This window comes from Quercus lobata, chromosome 2 (assembly GCF_001633185.2).
Source record: "Quercus lobata isolate SW786 chromosome 2, ValleyOak3.0 Primary Assembly, whole genome shotgun sequence".
In the NCBI taxonomy this organism is placed as follows: Eukaryota; Viridiplantae; Streptophyta; class Magnoliopsida; order Fagales; family Fagaceae; genus Quercus; species Quercus lobata.
Window position 1 is genome coordinate 47,288,667 of NC_044905.1, and position 10,995 is coordinate 47,299,661.

At 36.9% G+C, this 10,995-nt stretch overlaps 1 long non-coding RNA gene across 1 annotated transcript; it reads left to right on the plus strand.

The window, feature by feature from the left end:
* The first annotated feature begins 3,917 nt into the window (after window positions 1–3,917).
* On the plus strand, window positions 3,918–5,634 carry LOC115974992. Its single transcript, XR_004088038.1, has 3 exons — window positions 3,918–4,104; window positions 4,680–4,735; window positions 5,404–5,634. It is a non-coding gene; the product is annotated as an uncharacterized LOC115974992 (long non-coding RNA).
* The last annotated feature ends 5,361 nt before the right edge of the window (window positions 5,635–10,995 follow it).

Consider the following 10,995-nt stretch of genomic DNA (forward strand, 5'->3'; position numbering starts at 1 on the left):
ATAACACATCGTGTGTTGTCCTTGTGTTTGCATCTCTCTTCCCTTTATCTTTGCCTTTTATTTTTTGCTGTGGATGTGATTTATAATTGGCTTAGATTGATTTCCATTTCTGTTTATAGCTTATGTTCATTTTCCGCACACTTGTTGTTTGTCATAAAGCTTGAATTGGTTATTTTGTATTTGGGGGTCAAAACGTTCAAGGGTGTTTATACACATATTTGAACTTTCATTATACTTTTGGTTCGTGTTTCACTTATAAACGTTGGGTCAGGGTTCTATCAAAATCTGAATTTTAGCTTTCTTGGGCAATTATTCCAATATTATTTGTTAGGTCTCAAAGCATGTTGATTAAGGTTCGCATCAATTTTTCCAAATGGTTTTCCAAAAATTGACTTTAAGGTATTTTCATATGTGTCAAGCTTTCCCACTTTCCTAAAGTATACTTTACAACTTTCCTTCACATGTGCGAACCTAGGGTCGTAGATTTAATTTCTGCTACACCTTTATCTATTCATATACTTATTGTGCTTGGAAAGTCTTTCCCTTTTCATTTCAAAATGCATGACAACACTCCTCATATTGAGTCGAACCTGAACTCAACGTTGAAGGCTAATGCTGGATGCATACACCTCAGATAGTTACTGGATGCCGAATTGGAGGCTCTTCTATTGGAAAATCTGGTTTTGCATCTCATACAAAACACACAGCAGAAGCAACAAATAGGGATCTACTTCATTGATGAGAGATAACATGTAACCTTGAATTATAGGACAAAGAATAACAAGTGTACCTTGATGCAGTAAAATTCAAAGCCAAGACTTGAGAATACCTCTGATCAACATCCCAATTCCAAATGGTGCCCAAGATGAGTGGTCTCTCAATCAGTCTTTATGTACGTTGATTCTCAAAAGAAAATTTATTTTAAAAGTTGTTGTTCTTATTGTAGAGAAAAACTATTTTCTTTTCTTTTCATCATACGTACATACTAACTACCTTGGTAGTTACTTTATTTAATAACTTTTATTAAATAAAAACTGATTATTTAATTGGGTTAGCCTTTTGGGCCTGACCAATTGGGCTTTAGTTTGTGGCTTAAGATGAGACCAAAGGGAACAAATAAGACTCTAGCTCCAGTGGGCCTTGCGCTTATCTGTCAACTCTTGACAAGTCCAAAGTTACCATTAATTATATTTACTACCACTACATAAATATAATTGCACTCTAGGCCTTATTAATAAATTATATCCCAAGACTCTAATGATTGATTTGATCCCTCCATGAAATATCCATAGTGAACAAAGTCATAATGAACTGTCACTTTCTAGACAACAATTTTATCCTTGAGTACTCGATTTAAACTTTTAGTTATTCATATTTATTGATATCTGATTTCAATAAATATAAACTTTAGTAAATCCTTACTAAAATGGGCATCCTGAATTACCAGTTCCCATTAAACTTATCTCAAGGGGATATTTTGTGTCTCTATAAAAAGAGATTATGGATTCCATCTTGAGAATATGTATTCCTTCAACACTACGCGTGGTTACCCAACATACTGAGGTTTTGACCGTTAATATTAGACCTCACTCCTAATATATCAAATTAACCTACATTTCATGATCGGGTTCACTATCTATTGGAAAAATACATGTTTGTATGGCATACAAAACATACGTAGTGGAAAATTAACGGATTTACTTCATTCGCAATTGATAACATGTACTATGTAAATTCCAGAATATAAGAACAAGAGAGTATACCTTGGTTCGGTGGAATTCAAAACAAAAGATTAAAAGTACTCGGGAATACTTTTAATCTTTACTCCAATTCCATTTGATGCCCAAGAAGTTTGGTCTCTCAATCAGTTTATATGTTTATGTTCAAGGGAGAATTAGAGAGTGTCCAACACTCAAATACAAACCATTTCATTTACTTACAAAATTTTGTATGTTTCTCTCCTCATAACTGATTATCTAATTGGGCTAGCCTCTTGGGCCATTCCAATTGGGCTTTAATATGTGGTTTGGAGTGGGACCAAAAGGGAACAAATAAGACACTAGCTCCAATGGGCCTTGGGTTTTTTTGTCAACTCTTGACAAGTCCAAAGTTACCATTAGTTATATTTAATACCACTATATATATAATTGTACTCTTGCCCTTATTAATAAATTATATTCCAAGACTTTATTGTACATACAACCCCTTCATAAAATATTTTTAGTAATACAAAGTCATAAATGTAGATTGCCACTTTGAAGATTACTACATCTTAATCCTTGAGTACCAAGTTTAATACTTTAAGTTATTCATCATATATTTACAAAATTCAATTTCATAAATATATACTTTAGTAATTCGTTACTAAAGTGGTTAGGCCTAACACTCTGAATAATCGAACCCATTAAACTTATCTCAAGGGAATATTTTATATCTCCATTAAGAGATTATGAATTTCATCTTGAGAATATATGTTCCATCAACACTAAATGTGGCTGTCCAACATACTACGATTTTGATCGTGACTTTAGATCTCACTCCTGATATATCAAAGTAACCTACACTTCATGATCATGTCCATTATTCATTTGATAGTCATTAGGAGAATAATAAATCTCACAGAGGTCCAGTTCAATATATCTTTACTCTTAAAAATATCAACATATCAACTAGAAGTCTCTACTTCCATGATCAAGACAAATCATCTTAGTTGATATGTTATAGTTTTTGCAGATGAAATGCCCAATTTCATCACCGATTACGAACTAAAATTCTGAGTTTACAAAGAACTTTTGACTTATATCTTCTATGACTAAATTACATAAATCACATACTATGCATCTCATGGATTATATGATAATGTCCAAATATTCATGTTATCATTATTTTAGATAATAATAAAAAAAACTTTATAAATCACAATATTATGTCATACATAATATCATACATAACATCATACAATAGGATTTAAGGGCACTAATCCTAACATTATCCTCTCAGGATTGAGAGTGTATTAAATTAGAAGTCGTGAGATTAATCATTCAAGTAACAATTGTTGATAGAATAATTAATCTCACAACAGTCCAATTCAGTATGTCTTAACACTTAAGACACCTTTACACATCAACTAGAAGTCTCCACTTCCATGATCAAGACAAACCATCTTAGTTTGTGTTATAGTTTTTGCAGATGAAACACCCAATTTCATCATCGACTACGAACTACATTTTAAGTTTACAAGGAACTTGTGATTTATATCTTCTGTGAATAAATCACATAAATCACATATAATGCATCTCAAGGACTATGATAATGTCTCATTAGTTCATTTTCAAATAGTCTCATATAATTAAACAATTTAATTATTTATGACATACCAATAGATTGGATTTTAGGGCATAAACCCCAACATCTTCCTGGGTCCATAGGTGGACAAGATTATGCTGAAAAGGCCCCTTTGATCTGTTCTGTCCCAGAAGTTCTATGAAGGGAAGGATTAGATGATCGAGCCCCCCCGACCCCTCCCCCCCCAAAAGAATAGGACCAACTTACCAGTTAAGTCGTGTCTCATATTGTTGGCCTAGACTATGTCAAACCCGCGAGAAATAGGAAGAGCCAAGACCTAGTGAACTGTAACACCCACATCACTTAAATTTAATTTTATTGCTTCTAAAGTGAAATTGATGAATTATTTAATTTATTGTGAAGGTGATATTATTTTATATTATGATATCTACAAAGAAAATAAATAAAAGATGTAACGTGAGAGTTATTTTGTGGATTATTCATATTAAACTTTTAGTCTCCTTATCAGTTAAGGACAAGGATAAGAGACTAAAACCTAATTGGATTAGGAGTTTAAATGTTATTGGAATTCTTTAGAGTTCTGGCCCATCTAAACAACCTTAATATGAGTTTAGTGGGAATTGAAGTCTTGGGAGGCTTATTTAAGCTTTTAGTGGGTTTTATATTTGAGCCCAAGTGAAAATAATTTTAACGTGTTAGTAGGTTAGGGTTTCCTGCTGAAAGATAGAGAGAGAGAGAGAGAGAGAGACGGCAAAGTTACAGGAAACAAATCCTGCATCCGTATGGTCGTGTGGTCAGGTATACCTCTCTCTCAAACCCTCATGGAAATAACCTAGTTGCTAGAGCTTACATATGGTAGTGGGGCTGGACTTTTGAATCTTGTAATCTATATTGTGGTCAAGTTCTAAACTTTTATCAATGCATGCTTCAGGTCACTAAGTCCTACGGGTAGGAATTAATTGGTGAATCTATTGTGTTCTTGCTATGGCTTACGGGTAGGATAGATCTTTGAATATTATATATATATGTTAGATAAACTTTCTAACACTCAGTACATACTATAGCTTCTATGTCCTACGGGTAGAATTTTCTATGGATGATATACATTATTTTGGGTTAATATGATCTACAAGCATGTGATCATTTGGAAGCCAACTTGTACTGGGAGAATTTAATAATATAGAGATTTACATATTCGGCTCATTAGAATTGTTTACTAGGTATTGATTTTGGAGTACTTGATAAAGCAATTGAGTACTAGATTAGCTATAATTTCAGAATAAGTAGTGAGATACGAATTTAAAGAGTGAAATTTATATTTTGTTGCTGCCTTAGTGTATCCATTCTTATTGAGTCATCTTGTGTTTATTTAGGTTCTAATTGATATTGTTTCAGACCGTTGAGTTGAAGCTTGGTTTAACAACTAGAGGTAAGTGGACTTTAGAACATGACGTCTCTCAAGACATATATATTTATATTATTTTTGGTAAATATATATATATATATATTATTGCAAAAGTGAAGTTTCAAAAACTTATACCATTGTAAATGCGTAATATATACCAGAATTTTATTATTTATTGTATATCATTATGAAACTGTACATGTCAAGAATGTTTTCAAACAGTTAGTTAGACAGTCTGCAACCTTTGCCAACACAGGGTTAAGTGTTGGCCTTCGGCCGATGTAGTGTTATTGTGGTGTGGTGCAGTGTTATTGTTTGCTCTTTAGAGCCAGTGTTGCCTCTTTGAGGTTAGTGTTATTGTTCCCTATGGGAATCACCCACCGAGTGTTTAGCAGCTTATGTCTTTGTCTGGCTAATGTTTAATGTTTTTCACATCAAACTATTGTTTTATTGTTATTGGCTATTACAAGTGGAAAAATTGTTTATTACTATATTAAATTGTTTCTACCTATCTAGTGTATTTTGGCCAATTAAAGTGGTTACTATTTTATTTACTGATTACAATATTATGGTAAATGTTTTGTAAAGACTATATTTTGTTAATGATACTAATGTTTTGTTTTGAAAGACATTCTCATGTTATGTAGTCTCTTATTGGGCTTCTAGCTCACCCCCCTTTCTCCACCTTTCAGATTAGAGCAGTGGAATATCTTTTGGTGGTAGATCATTGGAGACATAGATTGAAGACTTCTTTTGGAGCTATGTTAGTTGAGGGATTGTTTTAGTATATTTTCTTAGGATAGTAATTTTGGCATTTGTGGAACTCTTTGAGATTGTATTTGGAGACTTTATTGTTAAAGTTTTTGTTTTATGGATTTCATAGGAAAGATTTTGATTATTTGAAGTTTATTTGTGGATATTTAATTACGCTCTGTTCCATTATATTATTGTTAAGTATTTCTAAGACAAGTTGTGCATCTAAATCCTTGGTATGGGTTTGGGGTGTTACATGAACATCCAAGCCTAGGGTAGGACATCCTTGTAGGATTGTTTTCAAAATGAGTCAAGGGGAAAGTGTCCATTTCCGTTTGCTAGTTTGCCTTTTTTGCTTGCATTAAAGAGTCATGGTCTACTCTAGGTTCTATCCATCCTTTTTCCACAACATCTATGATTAAACCCCTGGGGAACAGCAACCCCGTTGTTTACACATTATATCATACCTAGTCCCTAAGGGTTTCTAACCCTACAAGGGCATGCATGCATACACTAATGGCCTTGTCATGCAAATGTGTACAGTAAAATTTGTGGCAAGTAGTCAGAATTTCACCCCAAGGAGGACATTGCCAGGAGTCCAAGTTCTTCCTTGAGAAGACCAAGCTATCAAGAATGAAGCTCTTCATTGTAAATTTGAATTTCCTTGTATTGTAAAAGGCCCACTGTTGGAGCCATTGTCTATAGCCTATGATCTAGGGGCATTGTAAAAAGCCAAACTTTGTAAAAGCATTAATTTTCCATGTAATTAAAAGAGAAGGGTCCGTCCCGTAATTTCGAGCTTGATATGAAAGTTCTAATTACTTTCTGAGCTTGTGCATTAATCTACATCACTATAGAAAATCACTATAATAAATACCCGATCAAGGGTCCAAAGCCAATATTTAGAAAATGATAAGTGCATCTTGAAAAAAAAAAAAAATGCAAGAACCTAAACTAACTTCGTGCTTGTTTGGTGTTACCACATTGTCAAATTTTTAAATTTATTCCATTTGTTTCCTATCCCATTCTTTTCCTTCCAGAATCATAAAGAGAAAAGATCGCTCAAAGGAAACAATCCAAGTTACTAACACACCATGATCTTATCATCATTAGGTCTCATGTTAAAGAGATGTCTACTAGTGGTCCTTCCCCTAGTAAGGAAAACACTCATGATATCGCTTTCCTAAAGAGCCAATGGCATAAATGATGCGCATGATGCAACAGTTGGTTGTAGGAGGGAACCAAAATTCATCTAGTCCTACTATAGAGGGCTTTGTGCCCTAGTCTGAAAATGAGACCCGGCCAGGGCCAAACCACACCACCATTCACCTCACAAAGGAATAACCAGGTAGTAGATCCTTCTAAGGATAAGTCCTCAAAGTCTAGTTATGGTTAGGTCAAAAGTCAAATGGAGACCCTAACTAAGAAAATCCATATCATAGAGGGCTTTGGGGCCCGAGGAAGTGTCGATCTAGATAGTCTGACCAATTTCCCTTAGGTCATTATGCCTCCCAAGTTCATGGCACCCAAGTTTGTCAAGTATGATGGCATTGGAGATCCTTGCACCCATCTAGGTATGTTTTGTAGGAAGATGGCACCCTATGGAGACAATCATCCTTTGCTCTACCAAATTTTCCTTGATAGCTTGACTGGCCCTGTAGCCACATGGTATGTGAGATTGGAAAAGACCTCCAGCTAGGGAGAGATGGCCAATGCATTCGTGGAGTATTATCGCTTCAATACTGAGATAGCTCTCGATTGCATAGTTCTTCAAAGGATAGAAGAGAAAATAGGGGAATCTTTTCATGAGTATGCCCAGAGATGGCATGAGCTAGCCATATAAGTGCTTCCTCCTATGATGGAAGACGAGATGATCAAATGGTTCATCGACAACCTTAAGCCTCCTTACTACGAGAAGATGATCAGTGCCTAAGTCACTCACTTCATTAGCTTGATTCCTATTTGGGAACATATCGATGAAGGTATTAGGAGAAAGAAAATCGTTAATCTTGAAGCCTAAGCTCCATGATAGAACAGCAGGTGAAAAAGGTAAACGGCCACAAGGGAAGGACACTAACATCCACACGGTCGACAAAGCGCTTGAAAGGCCCCAAGGTATCACCTCTACTAATACAGCCCTAGCCACTCGACCTTATCAGGGATAGGTTTAGCCAGCCTAAGCATTTCCTCGAGCATTTAACCAAAGGGGAAGGCTGGAACAACCCTGCTATCCTACAGGAGAACCTCAGAAATTCTCTTTGCTACTAATGCCCATGGTAAAGCACTATGCTTATTTGTTGCAAAAGAAGCTAGTGACTCTAGTGTTTGCAAGACCAAGAGACGGCCCTCCCCTGCACAGTTTTGACCCGTCTAAGAAATGTGAGCACCATTTTGGAGCAAAAGGTCATACCTTTGAAGAGTGTGCACAATTGAGGAATTGAGTCCAAGATCTCATTAACAACAAGCTAATACAGTTTAACAATGCAGCTGGGCCGAATGTTATCACCAACCCCTTGCCTCCTCATTAGGAAGGGAATGTGAATGCTATTTCCACAATGGAAGAAAGGATTCTAGATTTCTCATCCCTTTCATTCCCTTGGAAAGCCATGTTGCAAGCCCTAACCTAGGAAAGTCACATTGTTCTCAAGGACATAGGAGCTCCAGGATTTGACTGGAAAATATGCTCATTCTATGACAATGCTGATAGGCATGCCTTATTCAATTGTAGAGTGCTTTGAGCACAAGTTCAAAGTCTAGCTAACCGTGGTATCGTTTGGATCGAAAGAGAGGTCGTGTTAAGGAGCGACTACATGGCAGCCAGCCTATGCCCTCCAAGTGCAATGGCCAGAACTAGCCATAACGCTATGTTAGTAAGATCAAGAGAAGACTGGGACAAATACTTGTGAGCGCACCTAAGATTCCTTCAACAATGAGGACGCTAGCTCCACTAACTTAGATCAATATTGAAGGGATTTTGGAATCACCTGTGGGTTCAAGGGCGCCAGCTCCAAAGAAATGACAAACCATGCCAGTCATCGAAGGTTTTACTCTTTTGGACTTAGCATTACCTGCAATCGCAGAATTATCTCTAGGATTTATCCAGAAGGGAACCCCTGTCGTCCCCGCCATTTGAGGTTTCGATCCTCTAGTTCTACCGAGGTCTACCTCAAGAATCTCTAAGGTACCCCACCCGAAGGCCTTAGATGCAGCTTTACCTAGTCCAATCATCATCAGTCCGAAGATGTTCTCCCTGGCACCAAACCTGCAAACTCAAGAGGGTGTCATCATTCGTATGCCTAAACCCTTTCCTTACAAGGATAGCCATCGTGTCCTATGGAAGTACGATGTGGCTTTGATTTCCACTCGAACGGGAAAGGAAAAGGTTTGCTCTAATGTTTCTTCTAGCCTATTCAAACTCACTAGGAAAGGTCGATGTAATACTCCTGAGAAATTAAAAAAGTGGAGGAAAGAGATTGGCAAGGGTACAGCCAAGCCAGTCAAGAATAAGGTCACCACTGAAGAAGTTGAGGAATTCTAGAAAACCATCCGGAAGGCCGATTATAGTGTGATTTAGTAGTTGAACAAATCACCAGCTCAGATTTCTATCTTCGCACTGCTGTTATCTTTCGAGGTCCACCATGAGGCTTTTTCGAATTTATTGAAGGAAATGTATGTTTCTACCGTATTACAGATTCCTCTTTCGAGGGTATGGTATCATTGGTGTTTGCCACCAAACAGGTCTCCTTTTTAGATGATGAGTTACCTCTAGAAGGTAAAGATCTTACCTTGGCCATGCATATCGTAGTCAAGTGTGAAGACATGAATTTCGTAAGGGTGCTAATCGACAATGGATTAACCTTGAATGTTTACCTGATGGTCACTCTAGAGTGCTTGAAGGTGGATATGTCTCTTATTTGGTTCAGTGCCATAATCATCAGAGCCTTTAATGGCATGCATTGAGAAGTGCAAGGCGAGATCGAGCTAATGATTAAGATCGGCCTAAGATCCTTCACGGTCAACTTTTAAGTGATTAAGGTGGACTCTCCATACAACATGCTTTTAGAGAGACCTTGGTCACATGCAACATGTGTAATCACATCTACCTCCATCGAAGACTCAAGTTCATATCGGGAAATCAGTTGATCACCATTGTGTCTGGAGAGCCCATGACTATCTTCCAAGAGACATCCATACCCTACATAGATGCTAATGCTTTTCTAAAGGCATCTTTCCATAGTTTCGAGCTAGTTTCCATGATTCACAATACTTCAGAGCCTGAATCAGGATGGCCTGCAGTAGTTTTGATGGTTGCTAAGGAGATGCTCATGTTTGGGTACCAATTAGGCTAAGGCCTCGGAGCCATAGGACGTGGGAGCCTTGCTCTCATTGAACTTTTAGATAAAATTTAAAGATTCGATTTAGGGTACGAACCCACTATGAAGAACTCTTTCAAGCTTCTAGAGGAAAGAAGAGGAAGTGTATCAGCCAAGGGATGTCCATTCCCCATATTTGAACCATTTTTCCAGCTTCGGCCGAAGTCATTATGCTAGAAACTTTCAAGAAATTTCAAGATGAGGAATCAGATCTAGCCTGCATCATTCAGCTTTGTCCCGAGGAGTTCTCTATGAAAGCTATCATATCTCTCGAAGATAATCTAACTTCTACTATTCGACCAGGGATGCCAGGCGAGACAGCAAGCCTTTAGACCATCAAGCCTTGCTTTATGGTTGCACCGGCTAAGTAAGGAGTATTCCATAATCGAGTGATTAGGCCTCTCAATCACTCGAGAGGGTTGGAATAGCATATCTAGTTTGTTTTGCATGCTTATGTTATTTCTTGCTTTATTTGTATTCCTTTTTCATCTTCCTCAATTTGTTTTCCCAGAGGAAAAAAAAAAAAAAAAAAAAAACGTTTCCCTTTTATCATTATCAGGCATGAATTTTGTTTTACCCTACCCATAATCCATTAATGAAATATTTAGCGTATTATTCAGGAAATTCTTGCATCTCTCTTTATTTGCTTTCCTATGAATATGTGTGTGCAAATCATCTTATGTTTCTCTGTATATGTTCCGCTCTATAGGATCTGTTCTAATTCCCAAGTGGGTACATTGTCCCTTTCCCATAATGAGGGTGTGGATGATGTGAATGAGACAATAGAGTTGGATCATGATGTTGAAGGAATGGAAGAGGTCCCAAACTTATCTCGAAACATCCTAGATGAGGCCCAATATAGAAGAGACAAAGGTGATAAACCTAGTTGAGGTAGGAGAAAAGGGAAAACCTGTCAAGATCGCGGTAAACTTTCCCAAGAACATGAAAGATGAGCTTATATCTCTGTTGAAGTAATTCAAGGAAATCTTTTCTTGGGCTTATCAAGATAAGCCAGGACTATATACAAAGATTGTCGCCACAGGATTTCGGTTAAACCTGGACACCCTATAGTATGGCAAGCCCTTCAAAGGATGAAATCTAAGACTATCCTAAAGATCAAAGAAGAAGTGGAAAAGTAGTTGAAAGCCATTTTTTTTT